The 25,172-nt window shown below is 45.1% G+C and overlaps 1 protein-coding gene across 3 annotated transcripts in view; it reads right to left on the bottom strand.

The window, feature by feature from the left end:
• Positions 1–25,172, bottom strand: part of LOC143487016 (uncharacterized) — a 105,888-nt gene that overhangs the window by 55,737 nt on the left and 24,979 nt on the right. The window contains exons 2-4 of one of the 3 annotated variants that reach the window (XR_013123872.1): positions 7,221–7,307; positions 6,452–6,564; positions 816–5,523 (exon numbers count right to left, since the gene is read on the bottom strand). The gene's annotated coding sequence lies outside the window, so the exon portion shown is untranslated. Of the gene's footprint in view, positions 6,565–7,220; positions 7,308–7,464; positions 11,004–25,172 lie in introns of those variants that run through there. The other 2 variants (XR_013123871.1, XR_013123870.1) reach the window with 2 other exon arrangements.

Raw genomic sequence — 25,172 nt, 5'->3', positions numbered from 1 at the left:
TCAGTTGAGCGGATGCAGTTGAATGGTTGCAGGAGAGAGCACTCAGTTGAGTGGATGCTGTTCAATGGACGCAGGAGAGAGTACTCATTTGAGTGGACACATTTGAATGGACGCAGGAGAGAGTAGGCAGTTCAGAGTACTCAATTGAGTGGACGCAGGAGAGAGTACTCAGTTGAGCAGATGCTGTTGAGTGGACACAGGAGAGAGTATGCAGGTGAGTAAGCAGTTGAGATTACGCAGGTGAGAGGACGCTGTTGAGTGGACACAGGAGAGAGTACACAGTTGAGAGTACTCAGTTGAGCGGACGCAGTTGAATGGACGCAGGAGAGAGTACTCAGTTGAATGGATGCAGGAGAGAGTACTCAGTGGAGCAGACGATTTTATTGTTGATTTTATTATTCATCAAATAAAAGCAGCTTGTTAGGCAGCTAAAGCATCGTCTGCTGTTTCCACCTGTTAGGTGACGATCGAACTACTGCCATTAGGCGGAGTATACGGCGGTGCGGAAATGATCATTAGTGTGGGATATACATCGGTAACAGAAAAACTGAGCAACACACTTATAATTCCAGACATTTTAAGACATTTTAAGGAACCGCGGGTGCCCTGCTCTAATCCTGCGCTCCCATATACTCACTCCATACCTTGCTCTGACATTACTACAGCATCATAACTCACTGTGATTACTGGCACATCTATACAGTGATGTGACAATAAATCTGATTTGATTTGATTTCTTCAGAAGACAGTGAAGACGGAGGCAGTGAGACAATGGTGTAACAAATTTTAAAGTAACATAACTGAGGAAAACTGTCAACAGTAAAACAAATTTTAATAACACTGTTGTCTTTTGAATCTTTGTACAGACTTGTCCTGAAGACAGTGCAGGACATTGTCACACAGGCAAACTGGTAACACAAAAAGTAATAAAAGTGATGTTTTAAGTCACAAAATATGGTCTCTTGTATGCAAACCTTTAAAATGTATATATATTAAATATTAATATAATATATGTTAAATATTCAGCAGGAAAAAGCATAAAAAGCTATTTAAATAATATTTGTATTTTTAACTATTGTGCAAAGAATAAATATTAACATGCAATGACTGATTTACTAGAAAAAAATTATAAACTTTGCATCCTATAATATACAAGCAATAATGCATTGATTAAAGGATTGAACTTACAATTACTACATTGTTGTTTGAGTAGGCAAACAAGATCAATCAATCAAAGTTTATTTGTATAGCGCTTTTCACAACACGTCGTCACAAAGCACTTTACAGGATTTAAAAGGTTAACAATACTATGGGTCCAGAACCCTAATGAGCAAGCCAAAGGCGACAGTGGTGAGGAAAAACTCCCTATGATGGTGGGGAATAGGAAGAAACCTCGGGAGAACCAAGACTCATAAGGGAACCCATCCTCCATTGGGCAGCCCGTTAACACACAAATTACACAAAATACAGACAAATACACAAGTCACACACAAATCACACAATCAGACTAAGTAAAGGTAAAAATGAAAGTTCTGGGTTATGATATTGTCACTGTAAATGTCTGTTGATGAACGCCAGGCTTTCATTCCGTGTCGGAGCAGCGATGCTGGTATTGTAGGCTCCGACTGCAATGTTACTCTCCAGGTGAACCTCAGAGAAAAGATACGAGATGCAGTAAATATGTAACAGATTAATCAAAGGCCAAACTAAACAGATGAGTCTTTAATCGAGTTTTAAACATTGAGACTGTGTCTGAGTCCCGAATAGAGGCAGGAAGATTATTCCACAATTGTGGAGCTTTAAAAGAAAAGGCTCTTCCACCTTTTTTCCACCAAGATCATAACTGATGTGCAGACAATCAAGCAGTGGATGAAAAAACAGAAGGATGTTGCACTCCAGCATCCTTCCACCACGCTTCCTGTCAATGACCCCAGAAGAAGCTGAAGCTATTACACCTGCTCAGTTCTGCGGAGGACATTATTGAACCTGAGATAAAGGAAGAGTTCATGATTCCCTTTGCCTTTGTGTGCAAAGATAAGAGAGACATGGAATTTCTCTTTCAAGAAATTGTTGACAAGAGAAAGCTAAATATTTTCTGTGTCCTCGAAAGTGCTTAAACATTTCTTACATTTACATTTGCTTTAACGTGTACGTTATATTTTAAAGTACCACTTTACTGTTAACTTTTACAAGTTATATTTTTTGCAATTGAATTTTAATTATTATTATTTGTAAATAAATAATTACAAAGTATTAAAATGTGCAGCAGTTTTTTAGTGTACATACTATCGGTTCTTTTTAGATTTTTAAATTAATTTAATTTAATTTGAATTAAATTAAATAATTTAGGTCCGGATCAGCTAGCTATAATGCAATCCTGGTGCCGCCCTGCTCTGCACTCTATTGAGGTTCCACTGCTCTAATACGCACATGTAAATGGCTGAAATGGCTGTTTAATTAACTGATTAATTGAATCAGGTTTGCTGACAGAAGAAACAGAAATATATATGCAGGGCAAAAGACAGGAAAATATAATATACTCTAGTAAAATATAATGCTTTCCCTACTAGTTTAAACTTATTAATGCAATCCTTTACACAATTACATTTTAAAATATGTAGAAAATAATTTCCATAGTAGATTCTAAAATACAAACACAATGCTTTAACTAAACTTACTAAAATAAACATTACTTTTCATAGTATGTTTTAAACTATATGTCACGCTACGGTCCCCGAACCCTTCCTTTGGGGCGTGTGTTAACGTTGTCTGCGTCTATTCGTCTGCGTCAGTGTCTCTCTGTGGGTGCGGGTGCGTCTTGTCATTATCCGTCTCACCTGTGGCTCGTCTCGTCGTCACGTGGGGTTGATGTGGTCTGTCTATTTAATGTGCGTTCGCGCAGTGTCTTGTGCTCGTCGTTGTCTAAAGTCTACACGTTTCAGTGTGAGTGTTCCATGTTTTACGTGCGCTGTATTGCGCAATAGTTGGAGTCAATAAACGTGACGTTTGCTAAAGCAAGGATCTGTGTCTCGTCCTTCGCCTCGCACCCAACGTCACAGAACGACGAGCCGTCTGAGACACCCAAGTATGCCAGGCTACGTGACCCGACCAAAGAAGGGCAAGAAGCCCAGCAAGCGACATCACGCCTCTTCCCCTGCCCACCACCGCAAGACCACAGTGACCCCTGAGATGATGCAGCAGGACCCTGTCTGTGCGCTCATGCTGCGTCAGGCTCAGGCGTCCTCCACCGCGGAGATGGCGGTGTATTTCCGTGAGACCGCGGAACGAATGTGGCGAGAGCGACACCCCTCGCCTTCCCGGGACCTCTCACCTCTATGGGTAGGTGCCGTGGAGATATGCGCCACCGAGAAAACCCCGGAAGGCGAGTTCTCAGAAGAGGGCTCGGAAGGCGAGGATGAGGAAGAGGAAGGCGAAGAGGAAGACCAGGCTCCCTCGGTTTGTTCCGCCCCCGCCATATACTACGGTGAGGGTGAAGAGGGAGAAGACGCCTACCCTCCGTCGATATGCGACGCCTCCACTGTGAACTATGGTGAGGAAGAGGAGGTGGATTACCCTCCGTCGGTTTGCGACGCCTCCACCGTTAACTACGGTGGTGAGGAGGAGGAGTACGAAGACGATTACCCTCCGTCGGAGTACTCCGCATCGGCTGTAGGCTACGGTGAGGAGGAGGGGGAGTGCGAAGAATACCCTCCGTCGGAGTACTCCGCACCTGCCGTAGGTTACGGTGAGGAAGAGGAGGAGTACGAAGAGGAAGATCGTCCTCCGTCCGTGCACTCAGGCGTCTCAGAGTGCACGGACAGCGAACTCTACTCAGAGGACGAGGGCAGTCTGCCCCCCTCTGAGTGTTCTGCTGGGACTGTGAAGGGGAGGTGGACCCCGTCCTCAGATCGCTCCGGAGGAGAGAGGATGGACTGCTCCCGGGGTGGCAGCCCGGAGCAGCCCATGAGTTGGAGCCGGGACAGCGAGGCGACCGAGATGGAGGTGGAAGAGCCCACGGTCGACTCCAGAGGACGGTCGCGGAGCGAGACGGGCGTACCATACGGCCAGTTGGGGGGAGAGTCCGCCCGCCGCGCTGCACCCGGCGCGTCCGCCCGCCGCGCTGCACCCGGCGCGTCCGCCCGCCGCGCTGCACCCGGCGCGTCCGCCCACCGCGCTGCACCCGGCGCAGCAAAGCCTGGAGGAGGACCGTTCGCTGCAGCACCTGCAGCTCCCGATCTCTCTCCCCTTATCGCTCTACTCCTGGCGCGTAGTCTGGCGCCTGTTTCGTGTGTGTCTGTCCCAGTGTTCGTGAGTCTGCCCGTATGTGTACCGAACCCCTTTTTCCCGTTTGTTCCTCTGTGTGTAAGTGTTCCTGTTTGTGTGTTTGTGTCCGTCCCGTTAAACGTGTCTAACGTGTTTTCCCCGGTCTTCCCAGGGAGGGTGTTCTAAGCTGTTGGTGGCAGAGTCTCCACCGAGGGCGGTCATCTCCCAGACGCAGGACTGGGTGCTTCGGATCCGCCCATCGACGTGGGTTCGGGGCACTCGGTCCTGTTGGCACCCCGGGACGGGTAGTGCCCTTGGTGGGGGCGTCTGTCACGCTACGGTCCCCGAACCCTTCCTTTGGGGCGTGTGTTAACGTTGTCTGCGTCTATTCGTCTGCGTCAGTGTCTCTCTGTGGGTGCGGGTGCGTCTTGTCATTATCCGTCTCACCTGTGGCTCGTCTCGTCGTCACGTGGGGTTGATGTGGTCTGTCTATTTAATGTGCGTTCGCGCAGTGTCTTGTGCTCGTCGTTGTCTAAAGTCTACACGTTTCAGTGTGAGTGTTCCATGTTTTACGTGCGCTGTATTGCGCAATAGTTGGAGTCAATAAACGTGACGTTTGCTAAAGCAAGGATCTGTGTCTCGTCCTTCGCCTCGCACCCAACGTCACACTATATCAATGTTAAATATTTTTCAACCAAATTGTTAAAATAGAAATGCAATTTATTTATTTAGTTTTAAATTATTATAAAATCTGAATAAATTGAATCAATCATTTTTTATTTGTATTATTCATAGTGCTGTCCTTTCACTTCCACAATTTGAATAAGGCTTGAATAAGGCTTTTAGGCTTGGTGAAGCATGACCAGAGAACACGACTAGTTCACCTGAGCAGGAGATTGGGCCACCATGTTCCCATCCCTCTGGGCAGGGCCGGCCCTTCCATTAGGCAATATAGGCAAATGCTAGGGGCGCCGGCTGTCCAGGGGGGCGCTCTCGTGAATGCGTTATTTATTTATTCATTTACAAATGAACAATTTATAAATATGAAAACAAGCAAAGTCGACATAATCACAACTTCATTGTTTAATAATATTAGTCAAATTAATAATTATAATAGCACACAATACCCATCACCCGCACAGCCCCCTCCCCCCACTTGTTCTGCGCACCTCGTTACTGTTTCTGTGGGGGAAAAACAACGCCACAGAATGAGTGTCATTTCTCCAGAAAGATGCCAAAAAGACCGAAGTTCTCTGGTGTCTAGGGGAGAAAAATGAGAAAAGAGGAGGAAGAAACCAAAGGTAATATAATATGGTGAATTACACTATACTGTATGTTGTACTACTTGAAGGGTGCTTCGTTTTAATATGAGAATGCATGTTGATGTGTTTCCATCTTTGGCGGAGAATTTTTATAAGCAGATTTTACACACTGACTCATATAGGATTGCTGGCTCTCCCTTTTAATTTGAAACAAATCCAAAATGCTGCCAATCTGTAGCAGTGGTGTTTTTCTTTTAAACCAGTTCACTTGACTCATAACTACCACTCATCATCATTGTGGCTTTTCCCCCTCTGTATGATCCTAGTGAAAACCGCCACTCCATAACCAATCAGTGTTCAAAGTACAGATTTGGCACGTTGCGTCACGTCACATGGTTAATATACTGCCACAATTTTACAATACTGTCATCATACTGCCCAATCCTAGTAGGTGCTATTATTCGCTTAGCTCAGCAAGTTTTTTAAATAAATATATAATAAAACACACCTATACTCTGTTCCTTTCAGATGCACTTTTGAAATATTTAAATCCTGTTTCTACACATCCTGGGCAACCAGAAGACGCATTCTCAACCTTATCACCTTCCAGTGAAGCAGCATTATACCATCATATCCCCTCCACCTCAGTACACCAATATTTATTTGTTATTAATATTTAAAAGTTGTTCTCTGCATTACTTTATCTAAAATAGTTTTAAAATATTTTTGAGCAATATATTTATTGTTATACTGTAATATTTAATATAATATATATAATTCATTTGGTTTTTATTTGTTTCTTTAATACTGATTTTACTGTTGATTTAGTTAAAAATATATATATATATATTTATCAAAAACATAAAGCTTTGCGGTGTCTGTGTGAGTGTAAAAACCCGATGATTGATGATGCAGGGGGCGCCAACCAAAATCTCGCCTAGGGCACCACATTGGTCAGGGCCGGCTTTGCCTCTGGGACAAGTAAGCCAGGAGGATGAAGACGCATTTCTGCCATCAAAAAGGTCCTGAGAATTGGCACCTAAACAAAAAATGCATACAGGAAAAATAACACACAGAAGGCTCACATAACTAAAAAGGCCCTACGCAACAAACACAATCACCTATCCTCTCCTCATACATATAAACAAAATGAGTTTGCATACTACAAATCCTAATTCAAAAACTTGTTAAATGCAAAAAAGTAGGCAAGTAGCATATAGGGCTGTGTATTGGCAAGAACATGGCAATACAATATTTACCAAATTTTTTATCTGAATCACTCATACATGCATACACATCCATCAACAGAGTAAACAACACTGCTATCTAGACTCACTGTCTGATTACCAAACTATACATGTGAAATCTTTATATGTATACTGTGTTTGTGAAAATCGATATAGTAGTAGGTTTCAGAAGTATAATATTCCTGCCACATAAAGTTGTTCTTTGTTATAAGAAATTTGACCAGTGACTATGTAGCAAGCTGAAGAGGGGTTTACTGAAGGTGGTTCATAAGATTTTAGCAAGTAGTTGCTATGGTGCCCAATGTGAAAATTATTAGTAGATTGCTATAATAGTTCAGGTATCTGGTGGGACGTTACAAAGTTGTTGCTATGTGTTTGGTGATTCCTATGCCGAACAGAAAGATCCCAAGAACATTTAGCTGTATACTAGCTGTATACCAGCTCTTACCTGGAAAAACTTGTGTTCCTTCATGTTCATTGTTGCAGATCTGTGAATGGTTCCCATCATATGGAGAATGAGGAAAAGAAGTAATGCCTAATATTAGAAAAGAGAGAAGCCCGAGATGAAATACAAAAGAGACAAGTCTCTGAATACAGGTTGCCAAGTTGACATTTTTAGTTGTTAGAACTGCTCTCCCTGGACAGCACAAGACCATCATGTGAGTGATTTTTTTTACCATGTGCAGTTTTACCTGGCTTATGATTGAGGACAAAAGGATCAAAGGGCCTGGAACATCCCATACGAAAAAAAAGTATATAGGAGACATAAATATAAGGGTATTGAATATTAATTTACACATTACACATTAAATTAGTGAAAAGCAGCACAGATAACAGTAATATTAGCCACGTTAGCTAGCTAGCTAGGTTAGTTAGCTATAGCTACATAGTCTAGCCTACTACATCATGGGTTAAAGCAAGAAATTTTCATTTGACTGAAAAATTTTTCCTGGCAAAAGACAATGCCAGCAATTACTGAAAATGTGGTGTAGTTGGGACACGGCCTCTTTTGCCTAATTCTACACAATAAACACATTTATAAAGTATATTTATCTAAACAGCCTGTGTAAGGAGAGAAGAGAGAATGAACACCTGAGCAATAAATGTACATAAATGTTTATATAATGGAGTTATCTGGGGGTCCTCTTCCAGAAAATTATTTAAAGATCAAGTCAAATTTAGTGAATCCTGGTGAGAGGTATGAAGCTCTCTTGTTTTTATCAGATTCACCATCGCAAAAACATAAGCCGTAAGATTACATGCTTTAAGTAGGTATGTTACAAAAAATTAACACCACTGGATAGAGCTTTTAAATACAAACAGAACAACACCATCCATGTTAAGCCTGGTTTAAGCCTTTATACTTGACGCAGCACGAGTGGCGTGAGCAGCGCGAGGGTCCGCACGCCGAAAATGACGTAATCGCGGTGGCTCCACCCGTGCGCGAGAGCCTCGCAGTTTTGTAACTTCGCGCGCACAGCGCTTCAGCGCAGTGAACCAAGTCATGTTTGCCGGGTTCATACACCTTTATAAGGTGGAATTAAAGCACTTGTACGTCACTTTCAAGGTCCATTTCAACGCGTTCTCAACGTTAAATTTAAGTTAAATATTTATACATATACTCGAAATAATTCGCTTTTTATCACATTATTTAATGGTGGTTTATTTTCAAAACGCCCAATCTTAACGACTTCACGTTCTCTCATGTTTCGTCCTGGAATTACAAGAGGCTCGTATTTGTTAACGTAATAACTGTTCAGTCAGACAGATATTTGTTGTGAAACGAAGTAGTTACATTTTCAAGCATTTTAAAGTACTTTAGCCTAAATTCCAGCACTAATGCAACATTACAATTGGTCAGGTAAATGTTCATTCCCCTGTTTTGAGGGGTGTTTCTTTATACTACCACATATTGCTTCGGACTACACTGCAAAAAGAATGTGACGCAGCAAGTAGCCTCCGCCGTTCGCGCAGATGTACAGAGTCGCGCGCTACGATCACGCCAGGCAGGAGGGGGGTAAAAACTTTTCTACGTAACATCCGCAAATCTGAAGGCGGAATGAACCGCAAGTCAATCAAATGACACCGCCGTCATCCATCCAGCGCTGATGAGCGCCAGTGAGAATCATATTTCGGCCACAAAACAGATAGCACGCGCGTGTGTTGTTTATTATGATTTGACGGATTTTTTCCCCAAAAAAATCAAATGACGGAAATCCGTCGTAGGGACGGAGAACTTTAACCCATGTACTACATACTACTGGCGTACTGATCGAGCCCCAAATCAGTATGCCGTATGCAGTATGTGACCAAAATGAAATTTTCCAGTACGCGAAACATACCCGGATGACTTACTACTTCCGCAAAATATTCCAGTACGCAAACATGGGCTGTGTTCGAAATAGACTACTACATACTGGATACTGCATACTGGACTCAGTATATACTGGATACTGCATACTGGTCCTCGTAGTAGTATGCAGTACAGTTTCCAGTATGCGACAAAAGCAAAGCACACTACGGAGTCACGTGAACGTAGCGTTGCATGATGGGATGCAGTACACCACGAAGATAGCTCTGTTCGCGTACTGGAATATTTTGCGGAAGTAGTAGGTCATCCGGGTATGACAAATTTAGTTGAGTACGCCTGGTCTAGATACTTACTTCTCAATACCGTGATTCATTCAGACGAGGCTGAAGTTTGTTCCTTATTCGCCAGTGTCTTATTCGCACTTTCCGTTCCACCGTAAAAAATAATGCGGTAGTTACATTATGTCGCCGCGATAGAATGTATTGTACGTTTCTATGGCTGTATATCCTGATTCTTACATCGTCTCAGAAATCTGACAAGCAGGTTTGATTGACCACATAAGTGAATGAATGAATGAATGAATGTTCGATTTATATAGCGCCTTTCCAAATTCCCAAGGCGCTTTACAATTTAACACAGGTACAATTCACAGACAACCAATCACACACACACCGGTGAGAAGCGGCAGCCAATTGCGCACAGCGTACTCTCTACCGGGATCCACAGCCCCCTGGGAGACTGAATGGGGTGCAGGAAGGGGAGAGAGGACAGACCCTAGTGGCAGAGCACCATCCACCACTGGGCATACAAGCACACACACGCACGCACGCACACAGACACTACTTTTTTTATTGAACATAGAGACACAGACACACAGGGAGAATTTTTTGTTGACTGCCAATTTACCTAACCTCCATGTGTTTGGACTGTGGGAGGAAACCGGAGATCCCGGAGGAAACCCACGCAAACACGGGGAGAACATGGAAACTCCACTCAGATAGGGACTTGAACCCAAGACCCCAGTGCTGAGAGGCAAACGTGCTAACCACCAAGCCACTGTGTTATAAGTGACTGTATAAATCCAGAAGAAGAAGATTTTTTACTGTAGAATATTTTTATAATCATCATGTGAACTTGGCCTGTCAGGTGATAGAATGTACTGTGCATACAGTACATTTGTCTTAGTTTCTATGGCTGTATCTCCTGATTCTTACATCGTCTCAGAAATCTGACAAGCAGGTTTGGTTGACCACATAAGAGACTGTATAAATCCAGAAGAAGAAGATTTTTTACTGTAGAATTTTTTTTTTAATCATCCTGTGAACTTGGCATGTCAGGCGATAGAATCTGTTCAGTAGCCTATATTATACTTTACATAAGTTTTCATCTTCAGATTCTCAAAATGTTTACATTTTGACTGTAAGGGTGAATATATAACAATTAATTAGAAACATAATTTCCCAGTTGGGCTTGTTGTTTCTAGTTCACTCTTTATGTTCTAAATATAAACAAACAGTATTTGTTTGTCGTTTATCCTGATTTCATCCAAATTTTCTAAATGCCATATCAACTGCACTTCTGAACAGGTAACCCACTAAAATTAAACGGGTTTGTGAAAAGCAAGTCCTAGAATGGGAAGGCCTTTGCTTGTGTTGCTGCTAGAAGTGCTATTGTTTTTGTGAGACTAGCAGAGTTAATTTACCTCTGTGTGATGGCCCAGTATAATGCTTTCCAACTTTCTGTAGTCATGAAGGTCCATAGTAATCTTTTAAAAAAGTGTGTCGTTCAAGTTTCATAAGTTACACAAATTCAGCATTCCACATGGCATGTTAGAATATTTGCAAACAGCTCTTTGTTATTTACAACAGCATTATCCTCCAATTTCCATGTAATTTTGGTGAAGGTTGTCTGGCACAGTATCAGAAACTATTAAAGATAAGGTGATAAAAAATAAAACAAATAACTGGGCAACTGATATATGAGTGTTACGGTGATGGCTCCCGACCCTTCCCTGTGGGCGCGCCTGTAACGCGGGGTGTACACACCGCGTAAGAAAATGAAGGGAGTATTGAACCCAAATGCCGTTAGGAACCAAATGGGATAAATGCTTATAATAGGACTGTGTGTATGAAATAAGCACACGCGAACAAAAACGAAAGTGACTCTGCATACACACACCGCAGCAAAACAAAACCCAAAACTGACGCGGAATAAACTCAACGCGCGAAAACAAAACTAAACCATAAACACACGGGAGAGAAAATAAAGACAACGGAAAGAACGCGGAATAACTTCGACGTGTGAAAATAGAACTAAGGACGCCAGGGGAATACTGGCAGCAGGCGAATGCCGCAACAAAACAAAACCCTTCCCAAAATAAAAGAATAACTGACAGGAAGGATACCAGCGGGAGGAAAACTTGAGAGAGGCCAGGGAGCGGCGCAGGAGGTAAGTACTCAAATAAGTAAAAGGTAAAAGAGAGAGATTAAGGTGGCGAGACACCTTACAACGAAATGCAACTCCAGAGAAAGAAGAGAAGGGCTGATAGCGTACCGGCAAGACCAAAACGAATCAGCAATGATCCGTCTCCAAAAGCTTTCTTAAGAAGCCATGGCAACAGGTGAGACGGATCATTGCTGATTGCGTGGATGTAGTCTAGGGCTGACTCGGGTGCCTCTAGTGGAGGTAGATGGTGTGGCATCCGAGCCAGCCCTGACAGAGCACCCCCTCTAGGCCCGAGACCCCGCGGGCCCAGAGCGACTGCCCTGTCACGACGGAAGTCACGTATAAGAGAACGATCGACAATGCGAGAGGCGGGGACCCAGGAACGTTTCTCAGGTCCGTAACCCGCCCAGTTCACCAGGTACTGGTCCCGACCCCGAACACGGCGATGGTCCAACAACCGGCTAACAGTGTACACCGGGCCCCCATCGACCATGCGGGGGGCCGGCGGAGCCGGAGCACGAGGCATGCTACACAGAACCGGGCGGAGACGGGAGACGTGGAACACAGGATGGACCCGCATGGAAGGAGGAAGCAACAGCCGGTAAGAAACTGGATTTATCCGCCTGTCAACCTTGAAAGGAGCCATATACTGAGGGGCCAACTTCCTGGTCCCACCCCGAACCGGCAAGTCCTTGGCGGACAACCAAACTCGCTGCCCGGGGCGAAAGGACAAGGCCGGGAGACGATGCTTATCCGCGCTGCGGCAGTATCTAGCAGAGGCGGACAACAAGGCTTTGCGAGCCTTACGCCAAGCCAATCGACATCGCCGCACTAAGGCCTGGGCTCCCGGAACCGCTACGTCCCTCTCCTGGTCAGCGAACATGGGAGACGCATATCCGTAGAGGCATTCAAAAGGCGGCATGCCAAGAGCAGAGTGCCATAAGGTGTTGTGGGCGTACTCTGCCCACAAGAGCTGGTCAGACCAGGAGGCTGGATTAGAGGACGCCAGGCACCTGAGCGTTTGCTCAAGGTCCTGGTTGGTCCTCTCCGTCTGACCATTGGTTTGGGGATGAAACCCCGAAGAAAGACTGGCCTTGGCACCCAACAGAGCCAAGAAAGCTCCCCAGAACAGACTCGTGAACTGCGGCCCCCTATCGGACACCACATCAGAAGGGAAACCGTGGTGCCTGACAATGTTATGAAGAAATAGAGAAGCCGTGTCACGAGCAGATGGGAGTTTAGGCAGGGCCAGATAACAGTGTTACCCCGAGAGGGGGGCAACCCAGTAACGAAATCTAAGGCCACATGAGTCCAGGGCCTAGATGGGATAGGGAGAGGACGCAGCAGACCGGATGGTCTGGCGAGAGGCTTTATTACAGGCGCACGTCCCGCAAGCCGAAACGTAATTCCCCACCTCCTGGTACATCCCGGACCACCAGAACCGTCGTTTAAGGAGCTCAAGGGTGCGACGTGCTCCCGGGTGAGCAGCGAAGGGGGAGTCATGACCCCATTCCATCACCTTCTTCCTCAACGAGCACGTAAAGATGACCAGACGGAACCCCATTAGGACCAGGATTACGAGTAAGTGACCGTTTAACAGCAGCCTCGACATCCCACTGAATGGGAGCCAATATCTTAGATGGAGGTATAACGGTGCTTGGCTTGACCGAATCGGGCAGCACCTCCCACTGGCGAGACAGCGCATCGGGTTTTGTGTTTTTGGTGCCAGGCCGATAAGAGAAAGTGAAATCGAATCTGCTAAAGAAAAGCGACCATCTGGCCTGTCTCGGATTAAGACGCTTGGCCTGCTGCAGATAGGCCAGATTATTATGATCCGTCCACACCAGAAACGGTTCTTTGGCCCCCTCCAACCAATGTCTCCATTCTTCTAATGCCAGCTTAACAGCCAACAATTCCTTGTCGCCAACATCATAGTTTCTCTCAGCAGGTGTCATGCGGTGAGAAAAATAGGCGCACGGATGAAGTTTCAGCGGGGTGCCTGATCGTTGGGAGAGGACGGCACCTACATCATAATCGGAGGCGTCAACCTCTACAATAAATGGCAAATCAGGGTCAGGCATACACAGAACCGGCTCGGAGGTGAACTGCTCTCAAAGGATTCTTGGGCCTCCGGGGACCACACAAACGGACCTGGGGTTTTCTTGGTGAGGTTAATAAGTGGAGCCGCCAGAGTACTGAACCCCTTAATGAAGCGGCGATAGAAATTAGCAAAACCCAGGAACCGCTGGACTTGGCGTAGGGAAGAGGGAGTCGGCCATTGGGTGACGGCCCGAATTTTGGATGGATCCATAGCAAGTGTGTTGGGTGCTATTCTATACCCTAAGAAAGCTACTTCTTGGATATGGAAGAGCGATTTCTCCAATTTAACGTATAAGTGATTGTCGCGCAAGAGTTGGAGGATTTGCCTTACATGTTTGGTGTGTTCTGACAGAGAATTGCTGTATATGAGGATGTCATCCAGGTAGACGAAGGCATACCTGTCTAGGGCTTCTCTGAGAACTTCGTTTATAAACCGCTGGAAAACTGCAGGGGCGTTCATTAAGCCAAACGACATCACTAAATATTCATAATGACCCGACAGGGTAATAAAGGCGGTCTTCCACTCATCCCCCTCTCTGATCCTAACCAGGTTTAACTTAGTAAATATGGTTGCCTTTTGTAGTGCTTCAAAAGCTGTGGCCATGAGGGGTAACGGGTGGCGGTCTTTGATGGTCACCTTATTGAGACCACGGTAGTCAATACATGGCCTCAACCCACCATCTTTCTTCCCTACAAAGAAGAAGCCAGCACCGGCGGGTGATGTCGAGGGACGAATAAAACCTGCAGCAAGCGCTTCCTTAATATAATCATCCATAGCCTTGCGCTCAGGGACTGCCAAAGAAAAGAGACGGCCCCTGGGAGGGCTCGCCCCAGGGAACAAGTCTATGGCCATATCATAAGCTCGGTGAGGAAGGAGAAAGCCAGCCTTTTGTTTACTGAACACCTCCGCAAGATCATGATAGACAGTAGGAACCTGCATAAGATCCACAGGTTCGAGCGGAGAGTTAGTAGGGGCACCAAGCCTTATCTTAAAACAGGTCTCCTTGCAGATCTGACTCCAGTTTCTCACAGTGCGAGACAGCCAGTCGACTTCCGGGTTATGTCTTTGTAACCAGGGAAATCCTAAGATAAGACGCATTTGCGGAGCACTGATAATGTAAAATGTGATCTGCTCGTGATGCCCTCCTATGCTCATTTCGATGGGCACTGTTTGTTTGGCCACCCCCCCCAGAACTCAAACTTCGCCTGTCTACAGCAGCCACATTGAGAGGTCTGCCGAGGTCGATCAGCGGAATGTCTAAGTCTTTGACAAGGGAGGCGTCTATGAAGCTGGCTGCGGCCCCCGAGTCAATAAAAGCCATCATACGTTTTCTCTCCGACCCCCTCCCTGACAGAGAAACGTGCACGAATAGGCCGTTACTGGGAGGATTAGAAATTGAACCTGTCAGTGCCTCCCTATTCACTGGCGGGTTGGCCCTTTTCCCTGAAGCTCGGGACATTTGGACTGCTGGTGCCCTCTCCAACCACAGTATAAGCACCTGCCTTCCTGGAGACGTGCTTGTCTTTCTAGACGTGATAGTCGTGTATGGCCTATCTGCATGGGTTGAGGGTCATTACTGGATTCGGGAGGTTCAGAGACACGTGACTGGTTTTTTATTGATGTAATGTCATGTTGATGTTGTTGTTTAGCACATGTACGTTCGCGACACCGGTTGTCAAGACACACCGAGAGTGTTATCAAAGTGTCAAGATCGGCCGGAGGGTCACGGAGTGCTAGTTCATCTTTCAATTCTTCGGATAGCCCTTCCTGATATATGGTTATGAGCGCCTCTGAACCCCAACCACTCTCTGATGCCAGCGTTCTGAATTCCAGCGAATATTCAGCAACTGATAGCTTTCCTTGACGCAGCCTAAGTAAACGCGAACCAACAACTCCTCCTGATGATGGGTGATAGAACGCACTTTTCATGGCGTTAGAAAAACATTCATATGAGGACGGATTTCTGTCTGCTTCTCCCAAATGGGCGTGGCCAAAGCTAACGCTTTGTCAGATAGCAGTGCCACAACATAGGCTATCTTGGAACGTTCTGTCAGGAAACGTGAGGGTTGTTGCTCAAATATGAGAGAGCACTGTAAAAGAAAACCTCGACACCCATCAGGATTCCCTGAGTAGCGAGCTGGAGGCAGTAACACTGGTTCGGAATGACTCGCGGTGGCATGAGCTGTAACAGCGTTAACAGGAGGGGAATTAGTAGGAACAGGAGGTGAGCTACTCAATGTTTGTAATGTAGCTGTGATGTTGGTGATTTGTTCCCTGACTTGGCGGAGTATGTGAACATGGTTTTCTAGTGTTTGTCCCTGGTTTACAACTGCGCGTGACGCGTGAAAATAGAACTAAGGGCGCCAGGGGAATACTGGCAGCAGGCGAACGCTGCAACAAAACAAAACCCTTCCCAAAATAAAAGAATAACCGTCAGGAAGGATAACAGCGGGAGGAAAACTTGAGAGGCCAGGGAGCGGTGCAGGAGGCAAGTACTCGAATAAGTAAAAGGTAAAAGAGAGAGATTAAGGTGGCGAGACACCTTACAACGAAATGCAACTACAGAGAAAGAAGAGAAGGGCTGATAGCGTACCGGCAAGACCAAAACGAATCAGCAATGATCCGTCTCCAAAAGCTTCCTTAAGAAGCCATGGCAACAGGTGAGACGGATCATTGCTGATTGCGTGGATGTAGTCTAGGGCTGACTCGGGTGCCTCTAGTGGAGGTAGATGGTGTGGCATCCGAGCCAGCCCTGACAGTGCCGCTACGCTGTCTGCGTGTTATGTCCATGTATGTACTTCCATGGGTGTGGGTTGTCTGTGAGCGTGTTCGCACCTGTGCCTTGTCTCGAGATCTATTTAATGTGCGTTCGCGCAGTATCTTGTGCTCGTCTTTGTCTAAAGTTCATGCTTGAGTGAGCTACATGTGTTCGTGTGCTTGCGCTATTGCACCGGACTTCACATTGTCATCACTGTATAAACCACCGTGTCAGCACTAAAGCCGTCGTTGTGCCTGTCTCCACCCATCATCACAGAAAGACGAGCCGATGAGATGCCAGGATACGAGTTCCGTACCAAAAAGGGGAAGAAGAAGGCCAAACGCCAACATACATCTTCCCCTGCCTCTGCCCCGGCGCGTGCCCGGGTGAAGAATGCGGACGTGTTCGACGAGGCTGCGTGGCGAGAGGGCTACCGCGCCTTGATGAGGGAGTCGATCCCCCTGGCATACCCTGAGGTGGAGTCAGGAGAGCCCAGCATTGTGGGTGCAGGTGCCTTCGCCCTAACCCCTCCCAAGTTTGAATTCGGGAGCGAAGATTCCGGAGAGGAGGGGAGCCTTTCTCCCTCCGTAAGCTCAGAGGAAGAGAGCGATGGTGAGGCCAGCAGCTGTTCCCCCGTGTCGGGGACTCCTGAGAAGACCAACGCAGAAGAGATCAGTCCCCCTCTATCCGTTTACTCGGCACCTACCGAGTATTACGGTGAGGGGGAAGAAGAGATCAGCCCCCCTCCATCCGTTTACTCGGCACCTACCGAGTATTACGGTGAGGGGGAAGAAGAGATCAGCCCCCCTCCATCCATTTACTCGGCACCTACCGAGTATTACAGTGAGGGGGAAGAAGAGATCAGCCCCCCTCCATCCGTTTACTCGGCACCTACCGAGTATTACGGTGAGGGGGAAGAAGAGATCAGCCCCCCTCCATCCGTTTACTCTGCACCTGGTTTTTAGTATTGCACTGCGTTACATTTAATAATTACATCATACAAACATTATGCCTCAGAGATATAGCATTACACAAAATTATACATACAGCAAACTTATCGCATCGTGTTTCCTCCTTAAATTTGATGAGTTCCTGTAGGCTGAAATGTCCACACGTTTGCAAACACAATTGGCAAAGCCAAGATTGCAAACTCTCACGCATTGAGCGTGAGACACACGCATTTGACTGTTTTCACACACTTACACGCCACACATCCGATTTGTCACGCCGAAAAAAATCTAGTTTATTTACCTCAGATCCACATCTATGATTCAATGAGTTACTAGTTTGCTCTGGCGCCAACAACTGGCGATCGATCGATCGCGATATAACACTTAATTTGTGTCCATTTTACACCCCCCGTCAACAATTTACGTTCACCACCCAAACCCCCACCCCGGTTTAAATCTCACTAAAAGTGATCTTGAAAACTTGGCAACCCTGCAGCGCATTATATAGCTGTCCTTTTACACGTTTGTAATGTAAACATTGGCTGTATGAGGTCAGGGATGCTCGGTAGGTTTTTCTGTCACTTTCTTGCTACGGTGGAGAAAATTTGCGTATGTGATCACGTGATTGACCGGCTTCATTTGATTGGTCACTCATACTCAGGCGACGAGACGTTGGTCAGTCTTCTCACTGAAAAGACGAATTATTTACAAAACGAAAGTAGCGGTAGCGCAGCGCAAATCCGATTGTAACGGAGTAAAAGTTGCGTTTTTCTTACCACATATTTACTCAGGTAAAAGTAGAAGTCTTTCATATTAAAACTACTCCTACAAGTACATTTTTGTCCAAAAAGCTACTTGAGTAAATGTAACGGAGTAAGTGTAATGCGTTCCTACCCACCTCTGCATACCAGAAGTATGGGCAGTATTGTCAGTTAATTCATTGTAATCAAGGTTAATGTAGACTGGTTTTTGTTGACCTTTTTCTTGCAGTGTTATTGCTTGATCAAAACTGGGTCATATAAAAGACATTCATTTTATTAAACTGATGTTGGTTTTACTGTGACATTACCGTTTACATTTTCCAAAGAGACTGTATTTGTCCTGTATTTTAAATGAAAGCCAAGCTTCTCAAACCAGTCATCAGGGCCCACCAAACGTCTATGTAATTTGGCTTAAAGGAAAAATGTAGGCTATCTGGGGTTCCCATGGGACTGGTTTGAGAAACATTGCATGAAACCATGCAGATAAATATTCTTGAATGTAAATAGACAAAAGAAAATTCATACCTCTCTCCAAATAGCTGGAGTCTTTGTGGTAATGCTCTTGGCTGCAGTTCAGGGCTATTGGTGCTAGGAACTACTGAATCAATGGCCATTATCAGTAGAGGAGGTAACCCATTAACGAAGTGCCGGCACATGTAGGTTCTCCTCCCCGGGCCAATGTTTATGCTTTTTAATATCAGTAAGAAAAAGCACCATTAATATCCAACCAGTCTTAAATAGTCAGTAAATAAAATAATTCTGCATTTGATAGGATGATTACAAACATGCATAAAATCAATATTTTGTCATGACAACAAAGGTAAACTTTAGGTGCCTTTACCTCTGTTGGTTGCATTAACAGTGATGAACTTGGAAAAGCCCAACTGCTTCTCAATCAAACCTGCTTGTCAGATTTCTGAGACTATGTAAGAATCAGGAGATACAGCCATAGAAACTAAGACAAATGTACTGTATGCACAGTACAGATTTCTGAGACGATGTCAGATTTCTGAGACAATGTAAGAATCAGGAGATACAGCCATGGAAACTAAGACCAATGCACTGTATGCACAGTACATCCTATCGCCTGACATGCCAAGTTCACAGGATGATTAAAAAAATATTCTACAGTAAAAAAAATCTTCTTCATCTGGATTTATACAGTCACTTATGTGGTCAACCAAACCTGCAAAAATCTTCATCTGGATTTATACAGTCACTTATGTGGTCAACCAAACCTGCTTGTCAGATTTCTGAGACGATGTAAGAATCAGGAGATACAGCCATAGAAACATACAATACATTCTATCATGGCGACATAATGCAGACATCCCAAGTTTCCCGGAAGCTGTAGTGGCTCCCTGATTTCGGTATTTCGGTAGTGGCTTCCTGATACCCGCGAGTCACATATAATCTTCCGGAATTCAGAACGAGTGACCCACACAAACGCGCACACAGGCGACAGACTTTTTTCTCTCGCTCAACAACTTACACTCGCCACCCCCCCCGGCTCAACACATACACTCAAGGGGGTAACCTCCCTGAAATAAATTTTTGCAACTTGTACTGTGAAAGAAACAAATACAAAGTCAATACACATCCGTGTACTAATATTTATTTATGTATATTGTAATTATCCTTAAGGGATTATTGTGTTACTGATTCTTTAAGTTAAGTTGTGTGAGTGGAGAGCGAGAGAGAGAGAGAGAGAGAGAGAGAGAGAGGATTCAGCTATTCTTTGAGTGAGTTCACTTGTATTAATGCTAAAACAGAGGTGGGGACTCGAGTCACATGACTTGGACTCGAGTCAGACTCGAGTCATTAATATTAAGACTTTTGACTTGACTTGAAAAAATATTCAGAGACTTAGACTTGACTTGGACTTTTACACCAATAACTTGGGACTTGAATTGGACTTGAACCTGTTTACTTGCAAAGACTTGATTTTTTTTTACCCCAAATCTAAATTTTAAAACGCATATTAATATTTATAAAGTGTGCCCCATTAATTTCATTTCCGTCCTTCTGACGCAGACCGGTCCTCTGCTTTTCCACACGCGTGTGTGTGCGTGAGCTGCAGCACAACCAATCAAATGGGGGGTTGGCGAACGTAAATTTTTACCGGGCGGGGTGTAAAATGTACACAAATTAAGTATTATATCGCGATCGATCGATCGCCAGTGGTTGGTGCCAGAGCGAACTAGTAACTCATTGAATCATAGATGTGGATCAGAGGTAAATAAACTAGATTTTTTTTCCGGCGTGAGAAATCGGATGTGTGGCTTGAAAGCGTGTGAAGACGGTCAAATGCGTGTCTCACGCTCAATGCGTGAGAGTTGGCAACCCTGGGTTCTGTATCTGAACTCGGGGAAGAGAGCCTCTCTCTGTCACCATCATAATATCCAGTTCTATCTCAACATGGATTGTGTATTTGAAAACATCTACGTCGAGAAAAAAATATATTGACAAAAGTGGAGCGAGTTTTCAGCTATGGGGACATCATTCATCGTGCACAAATGACATACAGACTTTTGGCCAGCAAATGCAATGCAGAATAGTTTACTGAAATGTCTAAAGTTGCAGATTCCTGTTAATTGTTCAGTTCTTATATTTGTTTGTCTTGTGTCACTCACACATGTTCTCCAAGAAACCAGATAAGAGAAGAGAGGGAAAATGCTGTTATGGTTCTTTGTATTGTACTGTGAAAATATCAGCACTTTTTATTTGAACATGGAGTTCTACTTATGACTTTTTCACAGAATATTTATTTCTGGAAAATTGTAGTTTAAAGTATGAATATTTTTGCAGCTAAGTTTAACAAATTGAACTGTGCAATAAAGAGGTGTAATTTTAATTTTTTTTAATACTTCGTGTTTTCAGTTGCACATGTTGATGAGATCCGGGCGTGGTCTACCTTCTTGGGGTCCAGCTGGGTGTGGTGGACCCATTGCATTTTTTGTTAAAATAATCAGCAGATTTAGCCCAATTGCAAGTAAAATAAACAATACATATGTTAAATTAGTTTGCTCTCATTTATTTATTAGTTACTTTTTTATTAAAATGTAACACAATAAGGAAATGAATCATAAATCATGCTGGCTGACAGGCTGGTCCTATGGCTAGCTGCTGACGGGCTGGTGCTAACGGAGCTGGCTGCTGCTCATCCTCCTTTTCATTATCACTATCAGACTCTGATATTTCAGAAATGTGATCCTGAAATTTCTTCTTCTGAATCACCATCAAAATCCTCTGTCTCTTCCAATAGCAGCTGTAAGGCAGTCTGAACTGAGAATCGCTTTGCCATCTTTTATAGCATTTTTAGCATTTATAGCATCATGTCCCCATGATTGGATGAAACACACACACACACACACACACACACACACACACACACACACACACACACACACAGGTCCAGAGAGGAGGGAGGGATAATGAGGGCTGAGAGAAAAGATGCTTCTTTCAGATCTCACCCCTTTGTCTCTATAGAGATTCTTCGTCTGCTGTCTGACAATATGCAATCAACCCCTGATGTGACAACCATCAAAAGTGTTGATGGTTGCTCACCTTTGCATGCCAAACTCCTCTGTCCTTTGTTTGTATATCCTTTAAAGTCATACAGACGACTATCAACTACCCAACCCAATGTTGATTGCCCACTTTGACTAGCCCAGGGCCCAGTGGACCCTGGACCCTGTATGTAATACAAATGTGAAGGGGGGGGTACGGGGGGGTGGTAATTGAAAATATTTTCTGATTTATGTTGCTCACAGAAAATGAGCCAAGGACCAATGAATCTCAGTTTGAAAAAAAAAAAATTGTAGAATTTTTTTAAGCTGATTTTTTAAAAATGGGTCCCACAGACCCTTGGACCATATAAGGATTAATCAAGATTTGAGGAGAATACAGATTTAAAAAAGAACGTATGTCTATTATTTACATTTAAAATATACCTGCAACATTGGTAAAAAAAAAAAAAAAAAAAGACTCGAAACGACTTGAAATTCCAAGTTTCAGACTTGGGACTTGACTTGACTGTTGCCTGTCTTGACTCGAGACTTGACTTGACTTGAGTGTCTTTGCTTGAGACTTGACTCGGGACTTGAGGTATAAAGACTTGGACTTACTTGAGACTTGCAAAACACTGACTTGGTCCCACCTCTGTGCTAAAATAAAAGAGAAGTGTTGTCAACAGCAAACTGTAGTATTATTTATACTATGTAGTATTATTATACTGAAGTAGTATTTAACAAACGTTATAAAATTATACATTTGTACACAAAGTCCCACCCACCTTTTCGGTCCGATACAAGCTAGCTAGCAGGATAAACTAGCCTAGGTCTAGCTAGCTTATAGGTTACAATTTTAACCTGTGCTAGCTAAGGCTAGCTAGCTTAGCGTTACGTTTCTCCAAGAGTTATCTATCACAGACCTGTATATAGCTACCAAACCAGTACATATCTATTTAGTTATTATGTTTGGTTCTGTTTTGGTCCATCTATTGAAACTGAGTGTGCGCTACAACCCAAGTAAAATGCTTTTCATACGGAAAGTCCATAAATCTGTACTCACCTCTGGCGGACCGATCTTCTGTTCCAAAGTTGTTCCAAAGTACTTGCGTCCTCTCATTGGCCTGTTCCAGGAGGAGGCGACCCCGGGAACACCCGGCTGGTGCTGAGTGAAAGCACCGTCCAGTTTGGCCAGTACCGGGGTCAGACATTTGGGTGGCTGCTGACCCATGACGTGGGCTACGCCGTGATGGTGTCTGCAGCCCATCAACGGGAGCGCGAGTCTGGAGATGCTTCTTTCTCCCCCTCCATGGCCAACAACTTCCTGGTGAGCCTGTTTCCTGACGCGACGAGAGCCGTGAGGGAGCACCGTGCCAGGACGAGCCCTCTTCTTCTGGGCAGGAGGGCCAGTGTCTTGTTGGGTTTGGGGTGCACCAGAGCGTCTCGTACAGGGACCTGTACCAGGCCCAGGACAGAGAGAAGAGGAGGTAGGTGCCACCTTCATGTACGACATGCAGTGGATGTTGAAGGTGGAACGTGATGCACTCTCACGATTTGTTTTTTTGTTTTATCCAGCGATGTCCAGTGGATCCGACAGCAGAAGGTCAGACCTGGGACCAAGATGGAGGCGCTGCAGAAGTACATACAGCGCAGAGATGCAGAGAAGAGCAGCCGGCCAGAGACACGCTCTGTGCCTGCTCCGGCTACAGTGCCCTGTCTCCCAGGTTGTACAGTTTGCATGTGTAGAGACATGTGTGTGTTGTTTTTTGTGTGTGTGTGTGCACCTGCCTCCAAGCACAATTCTGTCTGATAACGTGTTTCTTGTGTCCATACACAGGCTTGTCCAAGCGCCGGACTTCCACAGCACTGCGTTAGTGGAACTGGACGTTGAAGGGGAGTTGTCCTGCAGGTTGGACTGAGTGAAGTACACTAGTATTGGTACATATAGTATTGAATGTCTTGTTGTTTGGCCTTAATTTGTTTTGTTGTAATGCAGCTGTATTGGAAAGGGAATGGAAGTGGTAATGTAGGTAATGAAGGGTGGTGGTGCTAGAATAGTCATTCATTCATGCTGCACCTCATCAATCTTCATAATCTTTAACTCAATAATTGCATGATATATAGCACTCTACTTTTGAGGGTGGGGGGTCATCTTTGCTTATGTAATTAACATAGTAGCTGCACATAATGACAAACTTTCATCAGACTTTTCAGTAGCGCTTGGTGCTTTTGGGTTTCTTGGCTGTCGGTCATCCATACAGGCTTACGTACCCTAATGCTGTTATGATGTTTCTCCCCTTCATAAGCTCATTAACGCGTGTCCTTCCAGCTCCCTCTTCCTCTGCCGTCCCTGCCCCACCTCAGCACTTCCTACCGACGGCTGAACCAGAGCAGCAGCCTTCCCAAACGCAGCCAGTGCCCACTGCTGAGGTGAGCAGCCCAGCCCCAGCCCTGGGGTTCTTGTTGTAGATTCAGTGAAAATGCAAAGCCCGTATTCTTAACATCTGTCTGTCTGTCTGTCTAAGGTGCTTCTGCACGAGGGCTGGAAGAAGACGGTGCCCAAAGAGCAGCATCAGTGGGTCAGCCGGGCTCTCTTCACCAGAGACCAGTCTGGGAGGCTGGCGCTGTGGTGGTCGCCTCCCGGACTCCAGCTGGTGTACACACAACCTCAGTCATGGCCAGACACCTTCTCCCACAGCAGGCTGTTCCTATGGATGCCCTACCGCATGTGGGCATTCAAGCTGCTGTGCGTGCATCCCGAGTGCCGTCGGCTGGGCCATAAGCAGCAGTGGGGCCACGTTCTCCGGCTACATCATCGCAGGTCCAGTCTGACCCTGCTGAGGACTCCACGTCCGAGCCAACCGAGGAGAGCGTCCCTGGCCAGGTTGCTACCCAGACCCAGGCCTGTACTGATGCAAGTGTAGTTTATTCATTGTGTTAAATAGTAGCAAGTTTCAGCTGTTATGTCCTGACCCTTTTGCCCCAGTGTCAGATATCTGTATAATGATTTCTCTTTCTTTAATTTCCAGGAGAGTCTGGGACCCGACGACGTCCCATGCACACACACCCAGACTATCAAAGTTTCAATCAAAGTTTATTTGTATAGCGCTTTTAACAACTCAAGTTGTCGCAAAGCAGCTTTACAGGATTTACAAGGTTAACAATACTATGGGCCCAGAACCCTAATGAGCAAGCCAAAGGCGACAGTGGCAAGGAAAAACTCCCTATGATGGTGGGGAATAGGAAGAAACCTCGGGAGAACCAAGACTCAAAAGGGAACCCATCCTCCATTGAGCGGCCCATTAACACACAAATACACAAGTCACACACAATTCACATCAGACTAGGTAAAAGGTAGAATTGAAAGTTCTGGGTTTTGATATTGTCACTGTAAATGTCTGTTGATGAATGCCAGGCTTTCATTCCGTGTCGGAGCAGTGATGCTGATATTGTGTCTATATTGTTGTTGTTGTCATGGTGACCGGTGTCGGCCAGAGGAGGATGGGCTCCCCCCCTGAGTCTTGGTTCCTCTCAAGGTTTCTTCCTCATGCAAAAAACTAGGGAG

The sequence above is a fragment of the Brachyhypopomus gauderio genome, chromosome 2, assembly GCF_052324685.1.
Source record: "Brachyhypopomus gauderio isolate BG-103 chromosome 2, BGAUD_0.2, whole genome shotgun sequence".
Lineage (NCBI taxonomy): Eukaryota > Metazoa > Chordata > Actinopteri > Gymnotiformes > Hypopomidae > Brachyhypopomus > Brachyhypopomus gauderio.
The sequence above is the reverse complement of the archived record's forward strand: the minus strand, read 5'-3'. Positions and strand labels throughout refer to the sequence as shown.